Source organism: Ursus arctos, unplaced genomic scaffold (genome assembly GCF_023065955.2).
Source record: "Ursus arctos isolate Adak ecotype North America unplaced genomic scaffold, UrsArc2.0 scaffold_28, whole genome shotgun sequence".
In the NCBI taxonomy this organism is placed as follows: domain Eukaryota; kingdom Metazoa; phylum Chordata; class Mammalia; order Carnivora; family Ursidae; genus Ursus; species Ursus arctos.
This window is the reverse complement of record NW_026622963.1, coordinates 33747815-33760156: the sequence shown is the minus strand read 5'-3', so window position 1 is coordinate 33760156 and position 12342 is coordinate 33747815. Positions and strand designations below refer to the sequence as shown.

Below are 12342 nucleotides of genomic sequence, written 5' to 3'. Positions count from 1 at the left end.
CTTCTTGCCCTATTTTATTGAGTGTTTTTATCATGGAAGGTTCTTGAATTTTGTCAAATGCTTTGTCTGCTTTGATTGAGGTGACCGTGTGGATTTTTTTCCCCTTCATTTTGTTCATGTGGTGTATTACGTCGATCGTTCTGGTATTCCAAGAATAAATCCCCTTTGATTATGGTGTGTAATCCTTTTTAAGTGCTGCTCAATCCCATCTGCTTGTATTTTGCTGAGGATTTTTGCATCCATGTTCAAAAGAGATATTGGACTGTAGTTATCTTGTAATATCTTTGTCTGGCTTTGATGTCATGGTTATGCTAGCTTCATAGAATGAGTTGGGAAGCATTCCCCTCTCTTTAAATGTTTGGTAGAATTCACCAGTGAAGCCTTCAGGTTCTGGGCTCTTCTTTGTTGGGTGATTTTTTGATCACTGATTTAATCTCCTTACTATTCAGATTGTCTATTTCTTTGTGATTGAGTCTCTATAGGTTTTGTGTTTCTAGGAATTTTTCCATTTCATCAAGGTTATCCTATTAGCATACAGTTTTTCATAGCACCCTCTTAAAATCTTGTTCATTTCTGTAGAATCAGTAGTAATGTCCCCACTTGAATTTCTGATTTTAGTAATTTGAGTCATCTTTTCACCTTCATCCATCTAGCTAAAAGTTTGTCAATATTATTTGTCTTTTCAGGGGCGCCTGGGTGGCACAGCGGTTAAGCGTTTGCCTTCGGCTCAGGGCATGGTCCCGGCGTTATGGGATCGAGCCCCACATCAGGCTCCTCTGCTGGGAGCCTGCTGCTTCCTCTCCCACTCCCCCTGCTTGTGTTCCCTCTCTCTCTGGCTGTCTCTCTGTCAAATAAATAAATAAAATCTTTAAAATATATATATATATGTATATATTATTTGTCTTTTCAGAGAACCAACTTTTGGTTCCATTATTATCCCTGTTTTTCTGTTCTCAATTTCCTTTATCTGTGCTATACTCTTTATTATTTCCTTCCTTCAGCTAGCTTTGACTTTAGTTCTTTTTTTTCTAGTTTAAAGTTGTTGACTTCAGATCTTTCTTGTTTTTATTCTTATTTTTAAAAGATTTTATTTGAGAATGTGCAAGTGAGGGAGTGAGAGAGAGCATGAGCAGGGAGAGGGGCAGAGGGAGAAACACACTCCTCGCTGGGCTTCAGTGTGGGGCTCCATCCCAGGACCTGGGAACCATGACCCAAACCAAAGGCAGCTGCTTAGCCAACTGAACCACCCAGGTGCCCCTCTTTCTTCCTTCTAAATGCGAGCATTTATAGCTATAAATTCCGCCCTTAGCACCACTTTTTCTGCGTCCTCTGAGTTTTGGTATGTTGTGTTTTCATTTGTCTCTGTATGCTGGTTTGCCCCATGATTTCTTCTTTGATCCATTGGTTGCTTGAAATGTATTGTTTATTTCCACAATACTGTGAATTTTCAGTTTTCTTTGTATTGATTTCTAACTTCATCCTGCTGTGGTCAGAGAAAATACTGTGTATGATATCTTTATTAAGTTTTAAACTTTAATTCCAGGATAGCTAACACAGTGTTCTGTCAGGTTCAGGTGTGTAGTGTGGTGCTCGTGCTGCTAGGTGTGCTCTCAGTCCCCTTCACCTGTTGCACCATCCCCCTCTTACCTGCCCTTTGGTAACCATCTGTTTGTTCTCTACAGAGTCTCTTTCTTGGTTTTTTTTTTTTTTTTTTTTTTGCTTCTTTTGTTTCTTAAATTCCACATTTGAGTGAAATCCTGTGGTATTTGTCTTTCTCTGACGGACTTCTTTCACTTAGCATTATACCCTCTAGCTGCATCCGTGTTGTTGCAAATGGCCGGAGTTCATTCTTTTCAAGGCTGAGTAATACTCTACCCCCCCACATCTTTATCCACTCATCTGTTGGTGGACACTTGGGCTACTTCCGTAATCGGCTATTGTAAATAACGCTGCTATACACATGGGGTGCGTGTATCCCTTGAAATTAGTGTTTTTATATTTTTGGGGCAAATACCCAGTAGGGTAGTTCTATTTCTCACTTTTTGAGGATGGTCTGTTTTCCACAGTGAAGGGTTCCTTTTTCGCCCCATCCTTGCCAACTCTTACTATTTCTCGTCTTTTTGATTCTGACCATTCTGACAGCTGTGAGGTGACAGCTTGTTGTGGTTTTGATTTGCGTGTCCCTGCTGATGAGCGATGTCGGGCATCTTTCCATGCGTCTGTCGGCCGTCTGCGCGTCGTCTTTGGAGGTAGGTCGCCTTTTCGTTTTGTTGGTTGTTTCCTTCACGGTGCAGAAGCTTTTTATTTTCGTGACGTCCCAGTAGTTTATTTTTGCTTTTATGTCCCTTGTCTCAGGAGGTGTATCTAGAAAAGGGTTGCTAAAAAGTGTGAGAGACATTACTGCCTATGCTCCCGTCTAGGATTTCTGTGATTTCAGGTCTCACATTTAGATCTTTAATCCATTTTGAGCTTATTTTTGTGCGTGGTGAAAGAAGGTGCTCCGGTTTGGTTGCTGTGTTTTGATCCTGCGGGCGGCTGTCCAGTTTTCCTAACACCGTTTGTTGTTGAGACTTTTCCTCATTGACCTGGTTTGTCAAAGATTAATTGACCATTTATTTCTTTTGATTGTTGGTTTATTTCTGGGTTTTCTATTCTGTTCCATTGATCTATGTGTCCGTTTTTATGCCAGTACCATACTTTTGATGACTACAGCTTCATAATATAACTTGGAGCCTGGAATTGTGAAACCGCTGGTTTCGTTTTTGTTTTTCAAGATTGCTTTGGCTATTCGGGATCTCTTGCGGTTCCGTGCAAACTTCGGGCTCGTTGTAGTTCTGTGAGAAATGCTGTTGCTATTTTGATAGGGATTGCCCTGTATGACATTAGGCTACTTAATTTGCGGCCTAATATGTGGTCTGTTGGGGGAATGTCCCGTGTGCACCTGAGAGGAATGTGTGTGTTGCTCTCGGGTGGAGTGTTGTGCACGTGTCTGTCAGATCTAGTTGGTTTTTACTGTGTTGTGTAGGTCCTCTGTTTCCTTCTGTCTGGTTCTATTATTGTGAGTGGCATGTTGAAGTCTCTGTTACTGGAGAACTGCTTCTCCCAAGATCTCAGGGGAAGAGAGGAAAAAATGAAACAAGACAAAACCAGAGAGGGAGACAAACCATAAAAGACTCTTAATCTTAGAAAACAAACTTCGGGTTGCTGGAGGGGAGGGTGGTAGGGGGATGGGGTAACTGGGTGGTGGACATTGGGGAGGGTATGTGTTGTAATGGCTGATGAATCACAGACCTGTACCCTTGAAACAAATAATATATGTTAATAAAAAAAAAAACTGTTTCTCCCTTCAATTTTTTTTTTTAAGATTTTATTTATTTATGTGACAGAGATACAGCCAGCGAGAGAGGGAACACAGCAGGGGAGTGGGAGAGGAAGAAGCAGGCTCCTAGCGGAGGAGCCTGATGTGGGACTCGATCCCAGAACGCCGGGATCACGCCCTGAGCCGAAGGCAGACGCTTAACCACTGCGCTACGCAGGCGCCCCTCCCTTCAATTTTGTCAGTTTTTGCTTCATAGATTTTGATGGTCTGTCACTAGGTGTGTAAGTGCTTATAATTGTTATATTTTCTTGCTGTATGGAGCCTTTTGTTAATATGTAATGTTCTTTTTTGAGTTATGTACCTTTTTGGACTGAAAGTCAATTTTGTCTGATATTCGTATAGCTCCTGCTTTCTTTGGTACCTATTTGCATGGAATATCTCTTTCCATCTTTTCACTTTCAGCCTGCTTGCGTCTTTGGATCTTAAGTGAGTCCCTTGAAGACAGCATACAGTGGTACATGTGTTTTTATCCATCATGCCAGCTGCTGTCTTTTTTTTTTTTTTTTTTTTTTTTAGATTTTATTTATTTGAGAGAGCGAGAAAGCACGAGAAGGGGGGGTGGCAGAGGGAGAAGCAGGCTCCCCACTGAGCAGGGAGGCTGAAGTGGGACTTGATCCCAGGACCCTGAGATCATGACTCAAGTCAAGGCAGATGCTTAACCAGCTGAGCCACCCAGGTGCCCCCCAGTCACTGTCTTTTGATTGGAGAATTTAACCCATTTCCATTTAAAGTAATTACTGATGAGGAGGGACTTACCTCTGTCATCATACTATTTATTTTCTCTCTGCACTTACCACTTTTTTTGTCCCTTATTTCCTGCATTCCTTCTTTTGTGTTTAGGGTGATTTTTGTTTTGTTTTGTAGTGAAATGTTTAAATCTCTTGTCATGTCCTTTTGTGTGACATTATAGCTATTTCTTTTGTGGCTGCTGTGAGGATTACATTTAATATAAAAATTATAACATTCTAATTTGAATTTATAACAACTTAACTTTAGTTATATAGAAAAACTCTGCTCCTTTATAGCTCTGCCCCCACCCCTTTGTTGTTGATGTCCTAAAATTACATCTTAATATAGTGTGTGCCCCAGAACATAAACTAATAATTCTTTTAAATGCATTAGTCTCCCAAGTCATGTAGAAAATAAGATTTGGCTTCACGTGACTTAATCTTGTTGAGGATGCCTTGTATGTGATGATTCACTTCTCTCTTGCTGCTTTTAAGTTTTGCTCTTTGTCTTTGGAAAGTTTGTGATGTATCTTAAGATGGATCCGAGTTCATCTTACTTGGGAGTTCACTGAGCTTCTTGGATGTTTATAGTCATGTCTTTCTTCAAGTTTGGGAAGTTTTCAGCCATTATTTCTTCAAATGCTCCCTTTGCCCCTTTCCCTCTCCTCTTTCCAGGACTCCTGTGATGTAGGTGTGGGTCCTTGAGTTGATGTCCTGGTGGTCTGTTAGGCTTTGTTCACTTTGCTCAGTCCTTTTTTCTTTCTGTTCCTCAGCCTCAATAATTCTCATTGTCCTGTCTTCAGTATCTGATTCTTTCCTCTGCCTGCTCAACTCTGCCTTTGAATCCAGCTGGTGAAGTTTTCATTTGAGAACTGTACTTAGAAGCTCCAGAATTCCTTTTTGGTTTCTTTTTAGGTTTTCCATCTCCTTAATGATATTTCCGTTTTGTTCTCCCATCTCCTTAATGGTATTTCCGTTTTGTTCACACACTTTCTTAACTTTCTCCACATCTTCGTTTAGCTCTTTAAGCACGTTTAAGACCGTTGTTTTAAAGCCTTTGTCAAGGAGCGCCCGGGTGGCTCAGTCAGTTAAGTGTCTGCCTTCAGCTCAGGTCGAGATCCCAGTGTCCTGTGATCGAGTCCCGTGTTGGGCTCCTGGGTCAGTGAGGAGTTTGCTTCTCCCTCTCCCTCTAACCCTCCTCCCTGCTCATACTTTCTCTCTCTCAAAGAAATAATCTTTAAAAAATAATTTTTAAAAAAGCCTTTGTCAAACATGCCTGCCATTAAGCTTCTCAGGGAGATTATTTTTTCCTTTGAATGGGCTATACTTTCCTGTTTCTCTGTAAACCTTGTGACTTTTTGTTGAACATGGGACATTTAAATCCAGTTATGTAGTAAGTCTGGAAATTGGATTCTCCCCTCTTTCCAAGGATTGCTGTTTTTTATTGTTGTTGTTTTCTTATTGTTGTAAGCTGTCTCTGTACCAAGAATCATCCTGAGGTGTAAACTTTTTCTTATTATGTCTTTTCTAAGCCTTTCCTTGGGCATGCACAGTCCCTTTCTCATTTTCCCCACATATGCAAAAGTTTGGGAATATGCCAGTCTTTTTTTTTTTTTTTTTTAATTTATTTGAGAGAGCGTGTGAGGTGGGGGGAGGGGCAGAGAAGGGGAGACAAAATCTCAAGCTGACTCTGCTGGGTGTGGAGCCCATCGCAGAGCTCGATCTCCCGACCCTGAGATCACGACCTGAGCAGAAATTGAGTCAGATGTTCAACTGACTGTGTCACCCGCTGCCCCCAGTGGGCCAGTCTTTAATATCTGGCTCCTCCCGAAAGGCGAAAGGTGAAAAGTGAAGGGGGAACCGAAAGGCATCAGCCCTTTAAATCTGCTGGAAGTCGCTGGAACCAGAGTGGGACAGGCTTGCAGCCATAGGCGGAGGTCCGGCGCCGTGGCTGCCTGCCTCGCGGCGCCTCTGATCGGCAGCCGCCACCGCGCACAGCGCCCCGCGGTTGGGAGGACAGGTTCCTTCCGCACCCCCGCCCCGACTCGTGGGGCTGTGCGCCGGCTGCTCGAGGGGGCCCGTAAGCGGCCGCCCTGTGGCCGGGGTCGGGGTGGGCGGCCGCTGCGTGCGGCGCTGCAACTGCCCGACGTCCGTCGCGGTTCTACCAGCCAGGCCTCCCGCGGCGGCGACCCGCGGCTAACTCGGTTCCCTAACGGTCCAGCCAGCGGGTCCTGCCCGCGCCGTCGTCTCCGTGCGGGGACGGGCCCTTCGGCTCTGCCCTTTCCCAGAGTCCTCTCCGACGCTCCTTTTGTTTCTGATTGTTGGCCAGACCGCTTGTGCACCTGTGTCCAGGTTCGTCTGCAGAATATTGGCGGGAGGACCGGCGGCCGCGGGACCGTCCCCGGGGCGCAGGGCGGGCTCGTGGCGCCGCAGACGCCGGCGCGTGCGCAGCAGTTCGCGTTTGCGTTTCCCGGAAACGGGCGAGGTCAGGCAGCTTGCCGTGTATCTGTTGGCCGTTTGGAGTTTTTCGGTTTTAAAGTGTCTGTTTCAGCTTTCTGCCCTTTTAAAGTTTTGTTTTTCTTGGCGATTTGTGTTCGTTCATGTACGTTAGGTACGAGTCCCTTAACAGTTCCATGTGGAGAACGTTTTCTGCCACGTCGGTTTTTCAGTGTGTGTGGTGTTTTCTGGTGTTAACCAGCTTGTGTGCACTGTTCTCTGCGCCAGGTAATGCTCAGAGCGTCTTACAAATAACTCCTATTGATCAACATACGGGTTTTTTCTTAAAGATTTTATTTATTTGAGAAGCTGAGCAAGGAGCCGAATATGGGGCTCGATCCCAGGCCCCCGGGATCATGACCTGAGCTGAAGGCAGATGCTCAACTGACTGAGCCCCCCAGGCGCCCAACGTAAGGTTCTTAATGTCAGCTTTATCAGCATTTCCCTTTATGGTTAATTGGGGGTGTGTGTGTGTGTGTGTGTGTGTGTGTGTGTGTGTGAGATTTAAGAAATTTTTCCTGTGTTGTCTTTACGATACTTTTTTTCTTGTGGTAAAAATACTTAACGTTTGCCATTTAGCCATGTAAGTGTGTAGTTCAGCGGTATTAGGTACATGCACTTTTTTGCGCAAGCAGCACCATCCACCGCAGGACTTTTAATTCCACTGAAACTCCATGCTCATTAAACACCAAGTCCTCCGCCCCCCACACCCATCCCCAGCAACCATCATTCTACCATCTGCCTAATTTTTTGTCTTTTTTCAAGCAGCTAGCCATTATGTCCACACCCCGTGATTGGGGATGCCACCATTGTCTTGTACCCAGAGTCTACATGTACTTGGGTCTATTTCTAGACTTTCTGTTCTGATCTGGTCTGTACCACGTTGCATTACAGAAGCTTTATAGGATATTTTGTTCTGATAGGGCTTGCACCCCTCCCCCTCCTGTAGTCTGGTTGTTTCGTTTTTAAGTTTTGGGAGTTTTCTTTTATAAATTCTGCATACGTGTCCTTTATCAGATACGTGACTTGAAAATATTTCCTCCTAGTTGGTAGTGTGTTTCTTCAGTGTCTTAACAGTATCTTGTGCAAAAGCAAGTCTTAAAAGCAGCTCAAGTCCAACTTAGTATCTTTTTTCTTTTATGGATCGTGTTTTTTGATGTCATAACTAAGAACTCTGCCTGACCAAATACCGTATTTTCTGTTCTAAAAGCAATATTGGGGCGCCTGGGTGGCTCAGTCGTTAAGCGTCTGCCTTCGGCTCGGGTCATGATCGCAGCGTTCTGAGATCGAGCCCCACATCGGGCTCGTTGCTCAGCAGGAAGCCTGCTTCTCCCTCTCCCACTCCCCCTGCTTGTGTTCCCTCTCTCGCTGGCTGTCTCTGTCTCTGTTGAATAAATAAATAACATCTTAAATAAATAAATAAATAGATAAATAAATAAAACCAATAGTGATTTAGATTTTATGTTAAGATCTTTGGTCTGTTTTGCCTTGTGAGTAGTGAGACATAGGTAGAACTTTGTTTGGCATGTGAATGTCCAATTGTTCAACACCATCTGTTGAAAATACTATCCTGTCTTTTGCCTTTGCACCTTCTTCAGGAACCATTTGACCACATGGCTGAGGGTCTTTATAGACTCAGTATTCTGTTTACTGACCTGTTTCTGTCTTTCACCAATAAATACCACCTTGTCTTGAGTGCGACAGCAATATAACTAGCCTCAAATTAGATAGGGTGAGTCCTCCAAGTCGCTTCTTTTAAAAAATTCTTCGGCTATTCTGGTTTGTGTTTCCATGTAAATTCAGTGGTAACGTATCTGTATCTACCCAGAGAGCTCTGCTGCGATTTTGATTGGAAGCACATTAGGTCTACGGATCATTTGGGGGAGAACGGACCTCTCACTGTGTTGAGTATTCCAATCCAAGAGGGTGGTATATCTGTTTTGGTCTTTTCTCTTTCATCAGCAGTCTGCAGTTTTCAGCAGACGGGTACGTGTTTTGTTTGATTTATACCTAGGTAGTTCATTGTTCTGGAGTTCTTTGAAATGCTGTTTCGCAAGTTTTAGTTTCTAGTTGCTGACTGCTAGTATGTAGGTATGAGGTTGATTTCGTAGGTTAGCCTTGTGTGCTGTGGCCTTTGCTAAACTACTGATTGGAGCCTTTTGTAGGTTCCTTGGTATCCACGAATCGTGATGTCTGTGAATAGATAGTTTAATTTCTTCTTGCCAATCTATGTGGCATTTCTTTCTTCTTGCCTTTTTGCACTGGTTAGGAATTCCAGTACAATATTCAATAGGAGTAGTGAGAGCAGACCTCCTCCCCTTGTTTGCGGTCTCACGGGGAAAGCAGCAGTCTCTAGTCACGGTATGTTACCCAGGAGTTGACTTTGGTAGATGCCATTTATCAGGTTAAGGAATATTCCTTTTACTCCTAATTTTCTAGAAGTTTTTATCATGAGTTTTGTCAAGTGTTTGCATCAATTGATGTGATCATGTGGATTTTCTTCTTTGGTTTGTTAATGTGGTAGATTACGGTGCTATTACTTAAAAATTGTATTGTTTACATACCAGAGAATTCACCCTTTTAATCTACACAACTCAGTGGTTTTTAGTACATCCACAGTGTTGTGCACCAACCATCACCACAGTCCAGTTTCAGAACATTTTAACCCCCAAAACCACCCCAACCAGCTAGTAGCCCCTGCCCATCTACCTCTAGCCCCGGCAACCCCTACCCTGCCTCCTATTTCTATGGGTTTGCCTGTTCTAGGTGTTTCACATAAATGGAGTCTTACAGCGCACGGCTTTTTGTGTCAGGGCTCTTTGAGTTAGCACAGTATTTTTAAGGTTCATCCATTGTTCCTTTTCATGGCTACAAAATATTATGGGGATATACTTCATTTCGCTTATCCTTTCAACTGATGAACAGTTGAACGATTTCTACTTTTTCGCTACTATGACTAATGTTGTAAACATTCATATATATTTTTGTGTGTGAACATGTTTCAGTTGGGTATTACTACCTAGGAGTGGCTCAGTTCGTTAAATGTCTGACTTCGGCTCGGGTCCTGATCTTAGGGTCCGGGGTTTGAGACCCACATCTGGCTTCCAGCTCGGTAGGGAGTCTCCTTGTCCTTCTCCCTGTGCTCATGCTCGCTCTCGAAATCCCCTGCTGAGCAGGGAGCCTGATGTGGGCCTCAGTCCCCGAATTCTGGGATCGTGACCTGAGCCAAAGGCAGACGCTTAACTGAGCCACCCAGGTGCCGAAAATTAAATAAAATTTTTAAATACCTAGGAGTGAAATTGCTGGGTCCCATGGTAAGTTAACTTTTTGAGGAAACACCAGACTTCCAAAGCCACTGCCCCATCTTACGTTCCCACCGGCAATCTAGAGCCAGCCTTGCTTTGCCAGGGTGAACTCTACTTCGTGATGTATTCTTTCAGTTTTGGGTTCAGTTTGCTGTATTAAGGATTTTGTCTGTTCATGAGGGATAGTGGTCTGTAGTTTTCTTGTTTCGTGTCACTGTGGTTTTGATACCAGGGTCATTCTCATAAAATGAGTGAAAAGTGGTATGTCTACTGTTTTCTGGAATAAATTGTATAGAATTGGTGTTATTTCTAATTTAAATGTTTAATTGAATCTACTGGTGATACTGTCTAGGCTGGAAGTTTTCATTTTCAGAAGGTTTGCAATGATGGGATTAAATTTCTTTGATTGCTGTAGGACTATTCACATATTTCTTTTGGGGTGAGTTTGGTAATTTGTGTCTTTCAGGGAATTTGTCCACTTAAGGTGTCAAATTTCTGTGCATAGTTAATATTCATTTATGATCCCTTTCAAGTTTGTGCAGTCTATAGTGATAAGCCCTACTTTGATTCCTGGTATTTTTTTCTCCTTATCACTAAAAGTTTACTAATCCCTCCCCCCCCCATAAGAACCAGATTTTTATTTCCTCTGTATTGCTTTGGTCCTTTCAATTTCATTGCTTCTTTCTCTTAGGTTTACTTCCTTTCTTCTAGTCAGGTTATTTTGGGTTTTTTTGTTTAACGTAGCAGCTTAAATTATTGAGACTTTTCTTCTAATGTAAGCATTTAATACTGTAAAATGTCCTCTATTGCTTTAGTGTTTTGGTATTTAGTATTTTCATTTTTGTTCGGTTCAAAATATCTGCGAATTTCTTTTGAAACCTCTTTTTTTTAAAGATTGTACTTGGGCATTTTCTGAGAGCGTTTTTGTTGTTGGTATAGTTTAATTCCATTATGGTCAGGACATTTTGATCACTTAAATTTTTAAAAAATGTGGGACGCCTGGGTGGCTCAGTTAAGTGTCCATCCAACTCTTGCTTTTGGCTCAGGTCGTGACCTCATGGGTTGTGAGATGGAGCCCCACGTGGGTCTCTACGCTCGGCGGGGGCGGGGGGAGTCTGCTTGAGGATTCTCTCCCCTGCCCCTCTGTGCACACGGCTCTGTTTAAATTTTTAAAAAATTTGTTAAGGCTTGTGACCCAGAATATGGTATTTTGGTGACTGTGCCATATGCACTTTACCAAAGGACATGTTTTCTGCTGTTGCTGGCTAGTGTTCTGCAACTAGGTCCAGCTGGTTAATGGTGGGATTAGTTTCTTCTAGAGCCTTGACTATTTTTTATCTGGTAGATTTGTCCATTTTTTCCTTTCAGTTCTATCAGTTTTTGCTTTTTGTATTTTGATGGTTTTAGGTGTACAAACATTGAGAATTGGGATGTCCCTAGAAATGGTGTAGGAGCTCCACAGCTCTGCCTTTCCACCAAAGCAGCTAATGAACTCGCAGAAACTGTCAGAGTCAACTTTTGCAGAACTCTAGTCAAAAGCTTCCAATGGCCAGGGGAAGAAAGCAGCTGTTTGAAAGGCTGTGACATTTCAAATCGCCCGCTGACCACGCCCCACGCGGGGGTCGTAATGAGGACAGGGCTCACGTTTTGGTGCATGTTTGTGGCACCAGGAGGAGGAATATAGTCCTTCTCAAAGAATTGTGACTGGATGTCGACCTCGCTGGCATTTCCCTGAAACAAACACCCACGTAAGAGCTGGCCTTTGTTTTGCCTGACTCCGTGTTCCCTAGGCTGGGTGGCTTTTGCCAAAAGTATTGAGGATTGGCTGCAAAAGCTTGGACAAGGGACCATAGTTGGGACAGGCAATACACATACAAAAAGCCTGGGAAGAAAGAAGCTGGGAAAGGAGATACATAGGGAAAGGCTTTTTAAAGCTCCCACAGTGCACTGAGGAAGTGAGAAAGCCTAGCCCACGCCTGGGGCTGGTGGAGACGCTCAGAAAAGCCTGAGAAAACACCACGCTTCCACTCTGCTGGTCTTTAGGCTCCACACAAGCGAGGAGAGGCCGAGACAGAGCTCGCTCGCTGCTGAGCCGTGAAGGAGTGTGCCAAAACAGAGCCCATTTGTAAAGATAATGTTTCCTCGTCATTTTCAGTAATCTCTGCACTCATCGTGGGGCTCGAACTCACAACCCTGAGATCATGAGTTGCATGCTTCTCCCCGAGTCAGCCAGGCGCCCCTCATTTTTAATGAGTTTAGCAAACAGGATACAAGAGCAATATACAGAAATCAACTGCATTCCTGTAGGCAGGCAACAACCAGGAACTGTCATTTAAAAATAGTAGCATCCAGAAATGTGAAATACGTAGGAATAAATCTGACAAAGATGTGAAAGACCTGTATATACGACCTATAAAATATCCGTGAGAAAAAA

General features: G+C 43.4%; 1 protein-coding gene across 2 annotated transcripts in view; it reads left to right on the top strand.

Annotated features, from left to right (window-relative positions):
• The window catches only part of RCCD1 (RCC1 domain containing 1), a 29524-nt gene that overhangs the window by 9586 nt on the left and 7596 nt on the right, over window positions 1-12342 (top strand). The gene's annotated exons all lie outside the window — the stretch shown is intronic.